This window comes from Anguilla anguilla, chromosome 16 (assembly GCF_013347855.1).
Source record: "Anguilla anguilla isolate fAngAng1 chromosome 16, fAngAng1.pri, whole genome shotgun sequence".
NCBI classification, from domain to species: Eukaryota; Metazoa; Chordata; class Actinopteri; order Anguilliformes; family Anguillidae; genus Anguilla; species Anguilla anguilla.
This window is the reverse complement of record NC_049216.1, coordinates 10,397,804-10,417,333: the sequence shown is the minus strand read 5'-3', so window position 1 is coordinate 10,417,333 and position 19,530 is coordinate 10,397,804. Positions and strand designations below refer to the sequence as shown.

Here is a 19,530-nt window from a genome sequence, read left to right as displayed (position 1 = left end):
GTCAGGTAGACGTTCCTTAACCGATGCTCCGTCGGTTTAGCCAAATTAAAAATCAATGCCATATTACCGTGGGTCTATGACTTGCCGCAATTAGCGCAGTTCGTGGCTCTGTTGCTCCCTTTGTGGTTTTTCAATTCCCAACTGGATAATATGTCTTAAGCAATTAGGCTACATAAATACCACGAATCAATAGACCTAACTGTAATACAGAGCGCAGGCTACACTGCAAATATTATCTACGTCTTCGCGTTTTAGGTGTAACGCCTCACACGTCAGTAAGATTAATGATATACAGTTTGAGAAAATATTGACAAGAGACGAGGACCGTTACCGAGTAGATGGCATGGACTTAGCATAAAGGTATAGACGTACTAGAGTAGGTCTAGGCGGAAACCATGTTTAAGCCATGTTTCTATAAATAACGGTTTCGTGATGGAGAATATCACGATTCTCAGTATACAAATTGAAAGAGAGATAATTGAACAAGAGTCGCGATCCACAGAAGGGGTGGAAGCAAACAAATTACGCCAATGAACCGCAGGCCTACTACAAGCAATGTTAATAATGTATAACTTCTACTTCAGTTTCCTAAATTGTCCACGGCACAGGATAACGTTTTAAAAACTTATCAGCTGTCGGTAATTACGTTGATCTGACGACATCCGCGGTTTGTAAAATCGAGATTATTTTGTTTATTTGTTTTTATATTTCCTCATAGCTTTAATGCAGGCCGACTGCTGTTTTCGAGGTGAGCACAATCTTGCTACGTGCCATCGTGGTTATACGTTATTAACGTTTGCGTTGTGAATGTTTCGTTCTTAAATACGTTGACTTGTTTGTTTGCAGTCAACAGCAATTAAACGTACGTAGTCGCACCATTTGTCAGGCTAGCACGGCATTTTCACTGCGACAGGGCCTTAAACACAGGACCTTTCAAGGTGTGAACATCACAGACGTGCCAGTATTATAAGGAATTTGTCTAGCAATGGGAATAATTTAAAACCACCCGTTTGCAGACCGAAGATACTATACACCCGAAATAATATTGAAAAAAGATACCCAATTCTTTTGGCAGATAAGAACAGTGTTTAAATATCTCAGAATTCCTTGGAGATAAGGGTTATATGCCTTTCTTCACCCTCGTGCTGACGCAGCTAGCTCTCGCGGCATTTTGCATTCTGTTTTTCAAAAGAAAAGGTGGGCGTGCGAGAGATACCATGACCTGTGTTGTACACAGCGGATGTCTCTACGAGGATGTGAAATTTAAGCAATTTCCTGTGGACCGACCCCGCGTTGTGGTTGCATTTTAAAGACCGATTTGCGCTGTTATGTTCAACAGTTGCTCCTTACAGCAGCAAAGCTTTTTGGAACGGCGCATCACCGCGCCTCATTTTTGGCGGTCAGTGGCCGATATGTCTGTTTTGATGCTCTTAATGGCATAGGAAATCGCGACCTAGTCGAATCCGTGAGCTTCATTGTTAAGGAGCGTTAAAATACTTTAAAAAGGCGTTTTTCGTTTCAGAATTATGGTGCACGTGGCCTTTTCTCCACACAAAGGGCCATTAAGCGTATTGCGTATTATGCCTGAATCAAAGGAGAACATTCCAGCTGCAAGGAAGGGCTTGAAAACAGCCACTTCTCTCTGTATATAAATCACCTCGTCTTTGATATGATGGACTATTTGGATGGACTACGATGTACCAGATTAATAGTGAAATAATAATATGAATCATAATCACTTATCTACCGAAACTCACTTATTCAACATCTGTTTATAATATCAACCAACACAGCTGGAGTTGTACCTAATCATTTCAGGTACTGTATCCTGATGAAGGGCATGAAAAGCACTACCTCACCTGGGAATCAAACCTGCAACCCCCCCCCCCCCCCCCAGTTACAGTACACGGCCATCACTCTCAAGTTCAACACCGCACTGCCGCCTCGGTGGGATTTTGTCCAACTTTCCGTTTTGCGGGACTGGGATTTATAATTCAGAGATTCCCTTCGGCGCGTGTTAGTGGCAGGCGGCCTGCGGTGCTCCGCGCCAGCGCCCGTGACGCGAGCAGAGAGGACGGGGGAAAACTGCGCGGTACTCCAAACGGGAAACCGCTCGCACGTAAGAGTAAGCACTGCGCAGCTGTAACCGGCGGAAACGCAGCCGGCCGTTTCAGACAGGACTGCCCCCACGGCACCAATCAATCCTTCACCTGGACTGGAACCCGTGTCTCTACGGCACTTCACCTGTCTGGACGAGACGGTAAAACGAGCATCTGTATTTGTTTTTTCTCTCTCTCCCTCCCTCCCTCTCGCTCTGTCTGTTGTTTAACACCTCAGACCAACGAGAATGCTAGCATAATATTAATAATGCAACGTGTGAAATAAACAAGGAAGGGAGATAAAATTGATGTGCCCAGTGCCTTTTCAAAATGCATGCATGTGTCTGCCAATAATTAGGTATTTTCATGAGCATACATATGACTATAATATACACACACACCCGCCCACACACGCACACGTGCACACACACACATACACACAAACACATGCATACACACAAACATGCACACACATACACACACATACACACACATCCACACCCTCACATACATACATATGCGCACACACACAGTATAACTCATTTGTGCTTCCCAGCATGACATCAGCATTATATAACACACAGAGGAAGAGGAACATGGGGGTGTTAGTCTGGAAACTCTTGAACCTGTCTGTTCAATCTTCCAAAAACCTGTGCCGTTTTGGTCAGGGAGCCAAGTTTGAAATCCAGGAGGCTATTGATTTAATTCCCTGGTGCACCATTGTGCCCTAGAGCAATGTACTTCACAGAAAGAAATTTGAGTGTCTTTGGTAAGTGTCTTAGGAATTGCACAATGGCTAAATTGTGAGCCTGGATAAGTCATTCCGGATAAGGCTGTTTGCTGAGAGAAGAAAAGGAAGAGGAGGAAGAAAACAGCCCACCGCATTTACATCACATTGCATTCCTGCGTCAGATTCTCTCATCCACTCGCCATGCAGGGGAAGCGTAACTGCATTCACCTGACTGACGTGAGCAATAGCAGCAGACCTGGCTAACAGCATTCAAACCAGCGAATATGGAGGCAGCATCGCCTAATGCGCTAGCGCAGGTTAGCTATGCTAACCAAGAACCAAAGTACAAACTCTGAGTACATACACATTACATCCGTATCAAGCCCTAGAAGAGAAACGTGAAACCATAAACTATAGCCAAAGACCATTTTTGAAAAATACCATAACTTGAATTCGGACAAAAGGTGAAGGGCCACGAGGTGGGGGGGGGGGGATAGCAGAGGCAGGTGTTCAGTCTGCATCATAAGACAGCCAATGATACAGCGGTCCTGAGCACTGGGAAGGTGGCTCCACTGTGGGCCATTATTACTGGGAGTCACCACACAGAGAGAGGGGGCAGCCAGAGCCAGGTGTCTTGAGGCTGTGGAACAGAGAGACCCGGCCGGGGTGTATGTAAGGTCTGAAGATTGATTGGAGGTGCGGGGGAGTTTTTTTTTTTTCTTTTCAATCGCTGCCCTGCAGGCAAGTACAGAGGCTTTAAACGTGAGGTGAGCTGTAACAGGAAGCCGGTGAAGTGAGATGAGAAGGTGCCACTTACAATTTCTCTGCCCGCCTGCAAGTACTGTAGCTGGCTGTCAGTAGCTTTCATGTTTATGCTCAGAGTAAGGAGAGGAGTAGCAGACCTACCCACACTCACATGCAGACACACACACGCACACCCCACACACGCACATGCAGACCTACCCACATGCACACCCCACACATGCACACGCACACCCCACACACACATGCAGACCTACCTACACGCATACCCCACACACACACATGCAGACGCGCACACGCACACCCCACACACGCACATGCAGACACGCACACGCACACCCCACACACGCACATGCAGACCTACCCACACGCACACCCCACACACACACATGCAGACACGCACACGCACATGCAGACACACACACACACACCCCACACACGCACATGCAGACACGCACACACATAAATGCACACAGGAGATGGGACATGCATCATTCAGTGTTTGAGTGACAAGCCGCACGCCAGAAATGAACGCACAGCCCAAAAAGGTTTACGCCCAATTCATTTACACACAAGAGCGCGCACCCGTCCAGCCGCACGTGTTTGGAAAGGTTTATTCCAAGTTAATTTGCCATGAAGCCAAACGCGGGGCTGAAAGAGCCCTGGTGTGCCTCCGAGTGAAGGGGGGAGGCGGTCAGCCCCACAAAACCGGGGAGGATTTATGGATTCACGTCCCTTTTTATTTACGTCTTTATGCCGTCCCATAATGCACGGGCCACAGGTCCGAGAGAACAGAGGAAGAACCAACGGGCTACACATGAATAAATAGCCTTGCGGCGGCATGAATTTCTGAACATAAATTCTAACGTATGCATTCAAGATTTCTCAGGCCTCGATTAAAAGCAAAAAGCACAAGGCGTCCAAACTGCATTGTTCAGACGAAGAACTGCCCTCCGAAACTGCCGTTAACTGAAACACAATTGATAAGGCGTGAGAATAATGCTTACTGCATAATAAAGGGGACTATATGTGGAAACTGAAGGTGTGCTGCTTGCTTAAATAGAATTTGCAACTTCTGATGCAGATGAAGGAACGTGTGAAATCTTTGCACCTTTTCTGTCTAAATCCAGAGGCGGTCTGTGCTTAAAATGTGATGTGTTTCCACACTCTCACCCGCACGCATACACACATAGCACCAAGCACATGCACACACACACACAAACACAGCACATAGCACACATACAGCACACAGCACACATGTGCACGCGCACACACACACCCACACAGACATACAAGCACATAGAACAGATGTGCACACACACACGCGCACACAATTGTATACTGTACGTGCAGGCACACAAACTGACATGCACACACGCACACACATGCATACGCACACATTATATGCCGTAGGGTTTGAAGCTTGTGGTAGCTTGTGAATCTGCGGTTGTATTTTTCCAATCTGCATATGTATTCAGAGAAAATATCTGGCCCGGAAGACTTTGGCCACCCACTTCTCCTCCTCCTCCTCCTCTCCCCGTGGGGCAGATTATCCAGTCACACGTGTGCTCACAGTATCAGCAAACAATTATATTAAACCAGCCAATCACACATTCCCTTTGTGTATCAGCAAACAACTATAATAACCAGCAAATCAAGGCCCCAGATTTCTTCAGAGTTTACATTACTAGAAAGACTGTTACTGAATACTGTTTTCTAGTTTTATGCAAATGTTTGCACAAACTGTTCTCCGTGTGTCGGATGTTTCTATAGCCACGATAATCCCACGTTTCATTCACGAATGTCACAGCAGATGGAAGTAGTCAGGTCATGCCAAAATCAAACTGGCCTAAAGCAGTCAAACGCTGTTTTGCAAACATCAGCGCCGTGTCCCGGCGGGCGAATATCCCAGCATGCACCGCGTGTGGCCTGGACCCAGGAACTGCGCGGCGCAACAAGGTGTGTGAAAACTGGATCAGCACCACGGACAGCGCCGTGAAGAACCACACTTTCAGTCCCTGCCAGAGAGAGAGAGAGAGAGAGACACCTGTACAACACATTCCCACAATTAATTACTGTTAAATCTTGACTGTCAGACAGATAGGCTTCCACTGAAATTTGAAGGCAGTAACAATAACTTGTTTGTTTGTTTACACTGAGAAAGAGGCAGAACAGACATAAAGAAGAGATGAATCTGACTCACACCAGCAGCCCAAATTAAACGAGCTGGAGCAAGGCTGGTGTGGGACTATTTGGACATTACGGGACACTGTTAACACGGTCCTAATGCAAACCTGGGGGCTTCTTCCTCTCCAATAACAGCTATAAACAGTCCAATGGTATCATGTGTAAAAGGCAGACCAGTCCTCACTCTGTCACTTGCTCTCTTCCTCTCTCTCTCTCTCTCTCTCAATCCCCCCCAGTGCAAACTGTGGTCCTGTTATTAAATTACATAAGCCCCATTATTACACGGCCTTTTCAGGATGATGCTATCAAGACATCCGCGCGTAACGGACGCGGCCGCCAATTAGCGCTCTGCTCCTGTGCGCCGTGCCCGCTGAGGACGGGGCTTTCAGACGTCGTTACCGCCAGTTTGGCCTCATTAGAGACCCGGCCTTCCCTCCCCGGGGAGGGGCTCCCCAGGGGGCGCAAAATGCCGCGGCTCCTTAGCCTCCGCGGCGGTGCTCTCCGGCCGCGTGCTGCGCGGCCGCGCGGCGGGGAGAACGGGAGAGCGGTTTCTCTGCGCGGTGGCGGGTCTTGCGGTTCCAATCGCACAGATCCGTTCACAGTCACGGATAGCTTCGCATCAGTCCATGCGTGAAAGGGTTTCAGCTAGCCAGCTAGCAATGTACACAGTAGTGTGTTTTAATGTGTTTTAGCATGTTAGCTAGCTAGCTGGTCGGCCAGCAGTCAGATAGCCAGTCAGACACTCACTGGTATGTGTTGTAGAAATAAAATGGTCACTGTAGACTGTAGATGTGAAATAGTCACTAGCTCTTCTGTAGCACTAAATGGACTGTAGATCTGAAAAGGTCACTGGTTCTCCTGTAGCAGTTAATGGACTGTAGATCTGAAATAGTCACTGGTAGTAATAATGATTAGTTCAGAGAGCGAGAGAGCCGGGCAACACAGATACGACTGTGCGGGACGCTGCATTCATGGCTTCACCATCACGGGGCGACATAGCTCAAGAGGTAAGACCGATTGTCTGGCAGTCGGAGGGTTGCCGGTTCAAACCCCGCCCTGGGCGAGTCAAAGTGTCCTTGAACAAGACACGTAATCCCTAACTGCTCTGGCGAATGAGAGGCATCAATTGTAAAGCGCTTTGGATAAAAGCGCTATATAAATGCAGTCCATTTACCGTTTACCATTATGCTTCTGAAAGCACAAATACAGAGAATAACAAACGGCCGGTGGGCAGGAAAGAGTGGACACCCCCCCGTCCCGCGGTCACCCCGTTTCAGAGACGCGTGGAGATGGGCCTCGGAAACTCCGCGGGGGCCCCGGGGCCTGCTGGAGGGGCGCGGGGAATCGGAGACCATCTGTCGCTGGGGCCCGCGCGAGCGAGCGAGCCGAGAGCCACGGCGCGTTCGGCTTCCACCGCCCTGCCAGAGCCGCTCCCTGCCAACACAGGCCTCAGAAATAGAACACGCTCCCGCTTTTAATCCGCGTTCCCAAAATCGTTTTTACCCCTCCCGTCGGAGTCGTCCGCGGCGACGTCGAAGACGGGGGCTTACCGTGGGAGTCGGCCCGGTGGCGGCGTCCAAACGCGGCGAGCGGCTTTTTTGGAGAACGTCCCGGCGCGCGAGGGAGTCGTCGGGCGTTCTCTTCTCAAAATCGAGGGTGCCTTCCCTAACGCGAGCCAGTAAACAGAGGAGCTGCCCGCACCCACACAGCTTACCCGCCCTCTGAGCCCGTTTTAAACACCATGCGAGCGCAGCCCACGGTGGCGTGCCCAATATGTGTGAAAATGCTCACGGAAAGCGGGGCCGGTTTTGGCAAAAACCACAGCGCCTCGAAGGACGATCTTGGGCACGAGCGACTTCTCGAGCGGTGTAGGTCGGCAACGGCACGCATGGCGAACGCGCGGGCGTAGCTCCGAGAGCCGCGGCTGCGTCCTCGCCAGCCATGCCCGGGACTCAGCGGTGTTGGGACACGAACGCATTTGTACCTCCGGGGCAGGGTGGGTTAAGTCAGCCAGGATTCCCCCGGGGTACTGCCGCATTCTGGCTGCCCAACGGTGCGCCAAATGCCCACACGTTAGCGGCTGCCTTCGTGGTTGAGGTAATGACAGATGCTTCACCTCCAATTGCCACGAGCTCTCGCAGGGAATGTGTTGTAGAAATAAAATAGTCACTGGCTCTTGTGCGATCACTGTATGGACTGTAGGTGTGAAATAGTCACTGGTTCTTCTGCAGCAGACTGTAGATGTGAAATAGACACTGGTTGTTCTTCAGCACTGAATGGACTGTGTATATGAAATAGGCACTGGCTCTCCTGTAGCACTGGATTTACCTGTAGGTGTGAAATAATCATTTGTTCATTTGTAGAATTTTATGGACTGAAGATGCAAAATATTCACTTGTTCACCTGTAGCACTAAATGGTCTGTAGGTGTAAAACAGTCACTGGTTAAACTGTAGTACTTAATAGACTGTAGTTGTGATATAGACACTGGTTCACCTGGTTCAGCTGGTGTGCACGTGTGGATGACACAGAGGTGACCCCAAAACCCCCCAAAAAAAAGAAAGAAAGAAAAAAAAAAGCTAGACACCGACTCCGCTCGGTATTCCCTCCTCCCGAAGGCCTCGGGTTCATATCAGCGGCAGCCACGAGGAACAGTTCCCCAGCGCAGAGACCCGGGGAGGCAGCTCCGGAGCTCAAACGGCCTTTAAACTCCCCCCTGCTCCAGCCCGCGCCGCGGTGGCGCGTTCCCACCGCGCGGCACCTGGAGGCTGAGGCGACGGACGTGCTAAAAACGCGAGATTCAAAAAACCGCTGTCTGCTTTTCTTTTTTCTTTTTCTTTTCACATTAGGTATTCACTACAGATCCCGCTTCTTTCGGGTAAAGAAGAGATTCAAAAAGCCGGAGCGAATGCGTGCGGGCTTCGCAGCGCGTCGCTATAGCGACGGGCCCCGGATCCGCTCAGGTGAAACGCCGCGCTCGTTTTTAACCGAGAGGACGGATGACGGATACTAAGCGTACGGGCGCTTAGCGAGAAGGCCCCCGAGGGTCTCCGGATCAGAGACTTCCCGCGCCGATCCGTAATCCCCCGGCCCCCCCAAAATCACACACCCGAGGCCGAGAGGTAAAGGGACACTCCCCGTGTGCGAGACGACTCACTAAAGAGCCTTCTGTCTCAGGGTCTTTATTTGAATACAAAGCCTAAACAGCCTTCTGTCTCAGGGTCCTTATTCGAATACAAAGCCCACCTAACCAGTCTACGGAAACGTGTCGTCTCTTTTTTTTCTGTGGTTTTGTTATCTATAGTTTTGTTATCTGTGGTTTTGTTATCTGTAGTTTTGTTATATGTATTTTTGTTGTGTAGTTTTGTTATCTGTGGTTTTGTTAACAGTAGTTTTGTTATCTGTGGTTTTGTTATCTGTGGTTTTATTATCGGTGGTTTTTTATCTGTAGTTTTGTTATATGTATTTTTGTTGTGTAGTTTTGTTATCTGTGGTTTTGTTAACAGTAGTTTTGTTATGTGTAGTTTTGTTATCTGTGGTTTTGTTAACTGTAGTTTTGTTATGTGTAGTTTTGTTATCTGTGGTTTTATCTGTGGTTTTGTTATCTGTGGTTTTGTTATCTGTAGTTTTGTTATATGTATTTTTGTTGTGTAGTTTTGTTATCTGTAGTTTTGTTATATGTATTTTTGTTGTGTAGTTTTGTTATCTGTGGTTTTGTTATTTGCATTGATTTTCACACACGTGGCCCTCAGACTGAGAGCGCAGGGCCAAGGCGAGCCAAAGCAGCTGCTCCCTCAAAAGCGCTTTCAAACCAGCAGCAGATGCAAGCTGTCATCTTCCGTTCTTCCGTTTTCACGAGTCAAATCAGGCATCCCCAGGAAAACGGAAGCCCTACAAAAAAAAAACAACAAAAAGAAACGCGCCGCCCTTTTCAGAAGGCCGTCCGCTGCCAGCGAGGGCGCCGTTCATCTGGCGGGTTCACGTGAAGCGCCTTTCTCCAGACGGGCTTCGTTTGTGGGAACCGCGAGCGCGCCGCGAGCGTGCCGTCGCCATCGAGAGACGGGGAACGCTGTCGGCGGTGGATCCCTTTCCTTCGCCGAGTTCGCGTTTCTCTCCCTGTGACGGCCGACGCCGGGCAGACTCGCCGTCGGGATTCGGCAAACGTCGGTGTGCCGTGCCAAAAAAAAACGAGAACTCCGACTGTGCCTCCTCTCAGAAAACGGCAGTGCTTTCTGGGAAAGTTAATTCATTTCACACTTGTGTAACCAAACATTAGCATTGTGCACTCTAGACAGAGTGGATGCCATAATCAGATTTAACACTCCCAATGAGGACAACCAATCTGCGCTTCACATGGAAATCATTCCACATGAATTAAAACAAAAACTTGTTTGGCAATGAGTGGATAAGTAGTGGTTTTCACCAGCCTTGTTTGAAAGTCCTTTCTTCTAATCGACACACATCACGGACAGAACAGAGCCCTGCCAAGCAGCCCTGTGTCCATCTGCACACACACACACTCACACGTGCACGCACACACACACACACACACTCACATACATACACGTACACACACACACTCACTCTCTCACAGGCGCACACACACACACATACACGTACACGCACACACACACACACACACATGCATGTGCACAATACACCCACACACACAGACATAGAAATGCTTACTTTAGGAGGTGCCACCCCCAGGAACTTGAATAAATGTGATTAGTCCCCTACAGCTGGGTATGTTTAACTCAAGCTGCAAAATTGTACAAAACATCTTGTTCCATGCATACGGTGAGGGCTGGGGTTTGAAACACACAGCCGACCTACCCCTGTTAGAAACACACACACACACGCACACACACACACATACTCACACACACACAGCACAATAATTGACATATTTACTGAAGTGATTGCACTTAAAACAGCAGTGCTGTGTGGTCCAGGTTTTTCAAATTACTGTGGCTTTCTGTTCAGATTATAAATACAAACAATCCTTTAATAAAACAGCCCTAATTGAGCAGGGAGAGCTCATTTCAGTCTTGAAGGGATGCACTCCTCTCCGGTACCAGCAGGAGGCGCACAAATAAAGCGGCCCTGTCAGTCTTTCTGTCTGTCTGTGTGAACATGACTACAGTCCGTCTGTCTGAAAATACCCCGTGTTTTTGGTATTTGTCCATCTGTTTGATAATGACCCCTGCATTCCCATTTTTTAATCTGAATTTGACCCAGTGTTTATGACCGCCTATGCGAACAGGACACAGTTCCCAAGAGCGCGTTAACTTGGGCGCTCTATGTAGGCTGATGCCTCCTTCAACAGATGAATCACCGGCTTCTTTCTTTTACAGAGAACCAAGGACGCGTGGGCAGACGTGTTAATCACTATGGTCGCATGTTTCCATATTTAGGTCATGTGATCGGGCGAATCCTTCTGCGCTCTGGGACACTGCCCCTGCGTCCTCTACGATGGGGCCAGACGAACAAGGTGTGCCACAACAACCCAGCGACAGCAAATGCACGAAGTGCGGCTCTCTCAAGGTCGTGACGGACCTTCAAATAATGGGACATCGAGATGCTGACATTAACTTCCTTCTGCAGGAAACATAACGTATTACACATGTCGGTGATGCATCGCATGGCCATGATCGCCGTAAAAAATCATTTCCAGTCATACCCTGAAATAATTCAGTTAAACCGGGGGAAAGGCTTGTTTAATCGCACTGTGCAAATCCAATTACCAAGCTCCACGCAATTACAATTCAGGCAGTTCCATATTCCGCATTAGCTAAATGCCACAATAACGGTTTGACATTGAACATTGCATCAGCGAGGAAGCCGGGGAAGTGGCCGCAGCCTTCCACAGAAGTTTACTTTTTTAACCAACTGAGCTGTGCATGGCTTCCCAAATAAACACAGAATGTCCTCGCAATGTCACTGGAATGTTTTGTCAATGTTGTTACACTGCCGCTACATGGCAGCAACATTGTGAGGACATAGTTGTGTGTGTGTGTGTGAGTGAGTGAGTGCGTGATCTTGAAACACAGTTACAGAGTTGATTTACAAGGCTTCATTAAACACCTGGTCTGGTCCTCAGCTCAGAGATGAAGCACATGGCCCGAATCCAAGCGCAACCTCTAACTCCCAACGACACATCCGGCAGCAGGAATGGTTTTTTTACAGATCAAGCCAGCTCATTTGGTCAATAAGGCACGCATTTGTGCAAATTGCACTATTAGAGGTCGAACGCTGAAGGGTCAGAGAGTAAAGGTCCTGCCATGTGTGTCTTCTACCCATGAACTCTGATTTCACTGATTAATTCTAACCTCCAGCTGAAAAAATTATTACCAAATCCTTGTGATTGGAACAAAATACTGGAAAGAATTACTTTCTGAACCTGGATTTCCCACCTCTGTTCAAAACTGACATCAACACATTTGTTGAGATAAATCACAATGTATAAAAGCAAATGCACCATTAAATTACACGCCGTTTAAAGGGTAAGGGAAGGGTGAGGAATCATAGCTCAAACTGCCTGAAGATTCAGTGTATGTACAGCTACACACACAGATCCCAGCAGTACGCCTGTCTCCCTTCACACATTAATTCATCCACGTGATTCCTTTGTTGACTCGTACATACGAACGCGCCTTCCCCAGCGGCGCGGACTCAGCCTTCCGTTCGCTCCTCTCCATCGCCGTACCTGGGCCGCGTTTGTTGCCATGGAGACGTCGCAATACAGCACCGACGCGGTAAAACTTTCTTCGCGGGCTCGGCGATGAGACGGACGGGACGGGGACGACGCGACGGAGCGCGAATCCCCCGCCGCCGCCGCCGCAGCCGAACGAGACGCTTAATAAACGCGCGGGAGGCGCGGCTCGCCCGCGGCCCCGACACCGCCGCCTCTTCTGACGCGCTCGCGCGACTCCGAACTCCGCATTGCCTCACGGGCGTACCGCGGGAGATCGCGGGATTTTTAACGGACGCCACTTTTTTAACGGTCACCTCAACTGCACTCGCTCGTATTGTGCATTTATATATATAAACAAAGCAAAGGCACAATGAGAACAGCGTGCTCCCCTGCAAGTCACATGCTTTGACAGCCGGTTAATTGCACTCATTGGCAAAGCTCATGCGTTCATATGGAGTGGCCTACATTGCAAATTTTTCTTCTTTAATTTACCCTCCTTTAACTCATATTACTCATTTAAAGAGCTGGGTATTTACTGCTGGAAACATAAGCCTCAGGCAATGTACTGCCGGACATTTAACGGCTGGGTATTTACAGCTGGGAATTTGCTGAAGAAGAAAAGTTTTGGTGATGGCTCAAGGGCAAAACCCTAGTGCTCACTCAGGACCTTTCTCCTCTAACCACTACACCACGCTGCTAAACCTCCTTCAGAGAGCAGGAAGGGAGCCAGGAGGCGGCTGAGAGACTTCCTGACATTCAAAGCAAGAGAAAGACTCAAATTAAGGAGAAGGTAAAGGTGACAGTTAAAGTTACCGTTAAAACTGAAATAAAAATTAAGGTTAAAAAGATTGAGATTATTTTAAGGCAAAAATGATTGGCTATAGTTAAGTCGAAGAATAAGGTTAAGATTAAGGATTTTATTAAAATGAGGTCATGTTCAGACTGAGATTAAGGTTTAAATTTAAGTAAGGGATTTGGTCAAAATTGTTAAATGAAGGTTATGGTTGACACTGAGATTGAGGTTAAAATAAAAAAATGAGGGATTTGGTGGGAATCATATTAAACTGAGTTTACGGTGATGGGACAGAGATGAAAGTGATTAAGAACCATTGCGACGCAGATGGCTTCATCTGGAAGAGGCCTGTGCGCACTGGCAGGCAGGCAGGCAGGCAGGCAGGGAAAGACCCATCTCTCCCTCAGTCAGATGTGGCGCTCACAGACTGGGCCAAACGTGGCAAAGCTGAACAAAGGGTAGGAAGTGGGCTTATAATGGAGAGAGGCTGCAGGTTCAAATCCCAGGAAGGCCACTGCTATTGTACCCTTGAGCGAAGTGCATTACTGTGTTTAAAAAAAATAGCTCTGGATGGGTGTCTGCTAAATGGACTGCATTTATATAGCGCTTTTATCCAAAGCACTTTACAATTGATGCCTCTCATTCGCCAGAGCAGTTAGGGGTTAGGGGTTAGGTGTCTTGCTCAAGGACACTTCAACATGCCCAGGGCGGGGTTTGAACCGGCAACCCTCCGACTGCCAGACAATCGGTCTTACCTCCTCAGCTATGTCGCCCCCGCAAATGCCAACCCTCCCCCCGCGCCCCGTTTTTCAAAGGGGCTGCCAATACTGGCGTGGGGAAGCGGCTGCCTCTGGATGAGAATACGGCGTACCTAAATGCGTGTGCACGCAAGCGCGTGCTTACAGAAATTAACAGAGGAAGAGAGAGAATGAAGCCAGACAGTTCCATTGGAATATCAAAGAGAAACAAAGAGAGACTAATTGTAGTAATCTCAATTATTCTTATTACTAGTTATTTCTGCCTGCGAAGATATGACTAATTGATCTTGCGTTCTTTGGTTTTCACTGATTGGTGGTTACGCCTTGGCAAAGCGTGCTTGTATTATGTCGCGGCAATAAAACATTTCCTAAATGAGCGAGCGAAAAACGTGACTGGCAGAGAGGCGGAGAGAGACGGCGGTTTTGTTTCCCGCCTGCGGTTACAGTCGAGGGCGATGCGGCGTTCAGTGTACCCCACAGCCGCCGTGGAGACGGAACGACGCGCAGAGCCGCCCGCAGGTCCCGCCGTCGCCCCGGGAACCGACCGCCAAACCGCTTCAGACATCCGGGCCGAACGTTCTATTGCTGATGTCACGATCACCGCTGGTGACTGAGAGCGATGGAGTTCTAGAACACTGACTTTTGAATTTTTGAAAATAACAGCTGAAAAAAAAGCCTACTCTTCAAAGGGTTAAAGGCCAGGCGAGGGCGTACCGCGTGCGGGCGGAGCAGGAGAGTCCTCCGATCACGTGACTGATCCCCGGCAGGCGGGAGCAGCGGACTGAAGGCCGCCTCGCTGCTTGTCCTGGTGGGAGGAGCTCAGGAGCAGATGTCCGTGAGCTGATCGGGATCAGGGCCACCTCCCTCGGACATCCCCATCGTCTCTGGGGCTCTCCTTTCAGGAGTCAGAAGCCAGGCTGCCGCAGAGGAGGACATCTCTTCGCCGCCTGTCAAAGTAAGCGTCTTTCTCACATTCATCATGTAGCTTTTTGTTTTTACAAAATTCTTCTCCTGCCCCCCCTGCTCCACCCTCCCCCCACCCACCCTACCAAACATTTCACAGTGCGATTTCAAATTGGAATCGCTCCGCGTGAAGCTCTGAAACTAACAGAAAATAAAAGTTCAAAGTTGTTTTTGTCGTGCGCTAGCCGATCTGGTTGAGAGCGCCTGCTCTTTGCGGAGATAAATAAGGCCTGGTTCGTGCGCATGGTTGGCCAGTGAAATGGAGCTCTCGCCGACGGTGCGCTGTTTGCGGCGGTCGGGACGCGGCGGCGGGGATGAAGGTGGCTGGATCGGGATGGGTGCCGGGCCTGGGGGCCTGCCTGGGGGCCCGCCCGCCAGCCGCTCCGAGCCCGGGTAACCAATCGGGCGCTTACTGAAGGCAGCTCTTTCGCGCCGCCGTGTTCGCACAAGATTACGGCGCAATCTTCAGAGACCGGCGCCTTCACCTCCAAACATAAAAACCACGGCGTCTGAAAGCCCGGGTCTGTGAACGCACCTCTGACATCACACGTTCGCAAAGTCACTGCGAAGCCAAACGCGGCGCGAGAAATGACTGTTATACAAGTGAACACCTCTGCCTTTTATAAAATCTGGGAAAATAAAAGAGAGTGTGTGTGTGTGTGTGTGTGTGTGTGTGTGTGTGTGTGTGTGGGGTGTGAGAGAGTGTATGTGAGAGTGTGTGTGTGTGTGTGTGTGTGAGAGAGAGAGAGAGAGAGAGAGTGTATGTATGTGTGTGTGTTTATGTGCGTGCGTGAGCATGTGTGTGTGTGCATACATGAGTATGCGCCGCTTGCGACCTACAGCTTTGTCAATCAGGATAAGAAGCAGCGGTCATCAACAATGACATCACAGATTGCAGGGCATGATGAGGCCTACCAATTCCTTCAACAAAACCCACAGCCCAAGCACCCAAACATGGCAGCCGCCAGTCCGGCCTTTATGCGCCTTTATTACCGGGCCAGTCTGCCCGCCAACTCTCACCCGCTGTGCCCACAGTTCAAAAAGATCAGGCTCCTCCCTCAGAGTCGCCATGACGACAGAACAGTCTTCAGTCTTCGCCCGCACTGACCCGTGGAGGGGGGCCCGGAGCCCCAGGGGCCCGTGGCTGCCGGGTCCCCCCCGGGTCCCCCCCCCCTCTCCCCCTGACAAAACGATACATCAGAGTTCCTCTCCCGCCATCGCTGATTAGTGACTGATTCATCAGAACATGATTAGAGGCAAGGGGAAGGGGGGGGGGGGGCTGAATTTATCATCTGAGTCCATTTAGAATTTAATTAAGTAACAGAAGATTCAGAGATTTCAAACAGACGGACAAGACTTCCCGTGGATGTCTGAAATTAATACGGCCTAAAAATACCCGTCAACTTTTTTCTCTCTCCTCCTGATGCATCTAATTCTATCTGTCTCTCTGTCCCTCCCTCTCTCTCTCTCTCTCTCCCTCTCTCCCTCTCTCTCTCCCTCCAGACCCTTTAAGCTACAGGCGTGGTGCGGTTTTCTAATTAGGGAACACAAATTAAAAGCGTGCGACGAAAGCGGGCGGGGTCAGGTGCGAACGGCGTATGGCCGGGTTTCAGGTTTCAGGTTTCAGGGAGCCTCGTTCAGGGGAGGAGGCGCAGGGATCAGTCCCGCTCCTCTCTGTTTAATCAGCCCGCGCCCGCGCTTTCTCCCCTCCCCCCCCGGACGACACGCCGTCGCCGCCGTCAACGCGAAGCCTGGCGCCGCGCGCGTTCGGGGGGCCGTCACAAAAAGGCACGCGCGACTACGAGACTACCGCGCGCCCGCTTCCGCGACGCATTCGAACCGGCGCGTCAGACGGGTCCCGGTGCGACACGTGACCTCCGCGTCCGCTCGACGGCGCCTGACAGCCCGACTCATATCGCCTGGCGACGCGCTCCGAAAAAACGGCTGATTTCACTATAAAAGATACCGTAAGGGATATGCTGTAAGGGATGCACATTTTTCACACAGGGAGGGGGGAAAAAAACCGTCTCAGCAGCCCCTGCATCGGCAGCATGATTAATCACGGGGACAGCCACTGGGCTGCTTCGGCCCCTCACACCGAAGGTTACCTCGGCGGGAACCAGGAAGGGCGCGTCTTTTTTATTTTATTTTATTTTTTATTTTATCGCCGTCCCCCCGCCCTTAAATTTAACGGTAGAAGTAGGCGTCGCTCGCTCTCGTCTTATCGGGAGGAGAGAGACGCCGGCGTCCGGGGAGCAGATTGGTCGCTCGGTTTCCGCGGTGAAGAGCGCGTTTATGGATCCATCGACGGCGGCTCGTGGGGGGCGGGCGGACGTCGGACGGGAACCCCGGCCGCATTTCGCCCGCGGCAGGTTCGCCCAGGGGTGTCCTGTAAGAGGGAGGGGGAGGCTCGGACGGGCGCCGCCCGAACCGTCACCTCCTCCTCCTTTGACCGGTGAGAGAGATCGGCGCCGTGGGAAATCAGGCCGGGGGAAGAGGCCGCGCCCTGCAAGCACAGACAAATTGAAAGCGGAACGCATTAAATTTGCCTTTAATGGCCGTTTAATTGGGAGCAGGGGCCTGCCTCAGCGGCCGTCGTCTGGGGCGGCGAGAGGAAATGTTTAAATTGCACTGTGGCTTCCGTCCTGCGCAGCGTTCCTTCACTATTCTACCCCGCTTGCGTCCGCTGCGTGAGCTGGGATGGATAATTCAGAGGCTTCGGAACACCGCCTGTATCGGTGAAATGGGGTTATGTGCTGACGGCAGGCGTATCCTGTGTACCTGCCTGTACGGTGTCACCCCAGGTGTGCAAGCTAATGAGAGAGGAGCTACCAGTCAGAGCCTCTGTGTTCCTGCAGGCTGTTATCTAGTGCTGAGATTAATGCTGTCTGTGGACTCAGATTAAGACCAGGTGTCTAGGTCTAAAATCTAGGTGAAGTTCAATTAAAACCTCCTGTACTCAGATTAAGGCTGTTTGTGTGAGCTCAGATTAAGGCTGTTTGGGTGAGCTCAGATTAAGGCTGTTTGGGTGTGCTCAGATTAAGGCTGTTTGGGTGAGCTCAGATTAAGGCTGTTTGGGTGAGCTCAGATTAAGGCTGTTTGGGTGAGCTCAGATTAAGGCTGTTTGGGTGAGCTCAGATTAAGGCTGTTTGGGTGAGCTCAGATTAAGGCTGTTTGGGTGAGCTCAGATTAAGGCCGTTTGTCTGAGCTCAGATTAAGGCTGTTTGAGTAAATTTAGATTAAGGCTGTTTGGGTAAATTTAGATTAGGTCTGTTTGGGTGAGCTCAGATTAAGACTGGGTAAACTCAGATTAGGACTGTTTGGGCGAGCTGAGATTAGGACTATATTTGAGTGAGCTAGGAGACACAGAGCATGCAGGTAGAGCCCCTTTGTCTCTGGAGGTTTGCTCTAAGATGGAGGAGTAAACCTTGAGATCAAAGAACAGAGGGTGAGAGGGAGAGAACTGTGTTTCAGGCGGCGGGAGAACGAGAGGAACACACGCAGCGGTGGGGGTGGGGCGGTGGGCGGCGCTGGCGGTGCACATGAATAAGAACAGAGCAGCCACTGCGGGGTTTTTAGGTGCTTTCTTGTTTTGCACATCATCAAAGGCTGAGGAGAACTCCAAGGAGCGTTGTGGGGGGGGGCGGGGGGGGGGGGGGGGAGGGAGAGCGGGGGTCGCCGGGGCAGCTCTCGAAATCCGCCGCGGGTCTCTCACGCGGCCGCCGGGCGGGTGACGGCGAGCAGACGACGCCCGGCGCCCATTCCGGCGAGCCCCGAGGAGACGTCGGCGCGGGTTACCGGGAGCCCCGGGCTCGGGAGCGGACAGGAGCAGGCCGGGGCGAGTCACGCAGGTGACGGGAATGCGGGCGCACCGACGCCCTCGGGCAAGTTCTGCGTACACGCTCCTTTAAAAAACAGCCTTTTATTTATTTTTTACTCTTTTTACTCCCGCAATTTGTAACTGCTAATGATGCCTCCTGAGACACAGCTGTCACCCCCCCTCACCACCCCCCACACCGCAGCTGCTGCTGCTGCTCCTACCCAACCCCGTACCTGGGGGGAGAGGAGGGGGAGGAGTCCTGCGGTCAGCTGCGTCAGGTCCCGCGTGCTCGCGGGGACGGTCAGGGAACGGTAATAGCCGGGGGCCCAGCCGGGGGCCCAACCTGAGGCCGCGGGGCCCGACGAGCGCCCGTAAAGGGAGAGCTTCTATTCGTTTTACCACCGCGGCTGCGTGACGCTGACCAGGAAGTGCGCTCACGGTCACCTGGACCGCGCTCGGCTCAGCTCGGCGGACCGAGGAGGGCGAGAAGGCCGCGGCGCCGCTCCCGACCGCGAAGTCGGCTTCCCGTACGCGTCTCTCCTCCTCGCGTTTCCCCCGGGGCGAACGGAGGCGGCGATCGCTCTGCTCGAAGGCCACGGCCGAGTGAACCGGCGTGGGAAGGTCAGGTGACTCGAGGGCCCGTCAGCGCATCATCCCCAAACTCTGGCCCCAAAAGAGAGGAGGTCACGCCCGGGCTGTCAGATAAAGCAGAGCCGCGCTCT

General features: G+C 50.8%; 1 long non-coding RNA gene across 1 annotated transcript in view; it reads right to left on the bottom strand.

The window, feature by feature from the left end:
• Positions 1 to 5,004: 5,004 nt before the first annotated feature.
• LOC118215718 overlaps positions 5,005 to 19,530 on the bottom strand; it is a 73,336-nt gene continuing 58,810 nt past the window's right edge. Inside the window, exon 3 of the long non-coding RNA XR_004762877.1 lies at positions 5,005 to 5,609. This is a non-coding gene — a long non-coding RNA (uncharacterized LOC118215718). The remainder of the gene's footprint in view (positions 5,610 to 19,530) is intronic.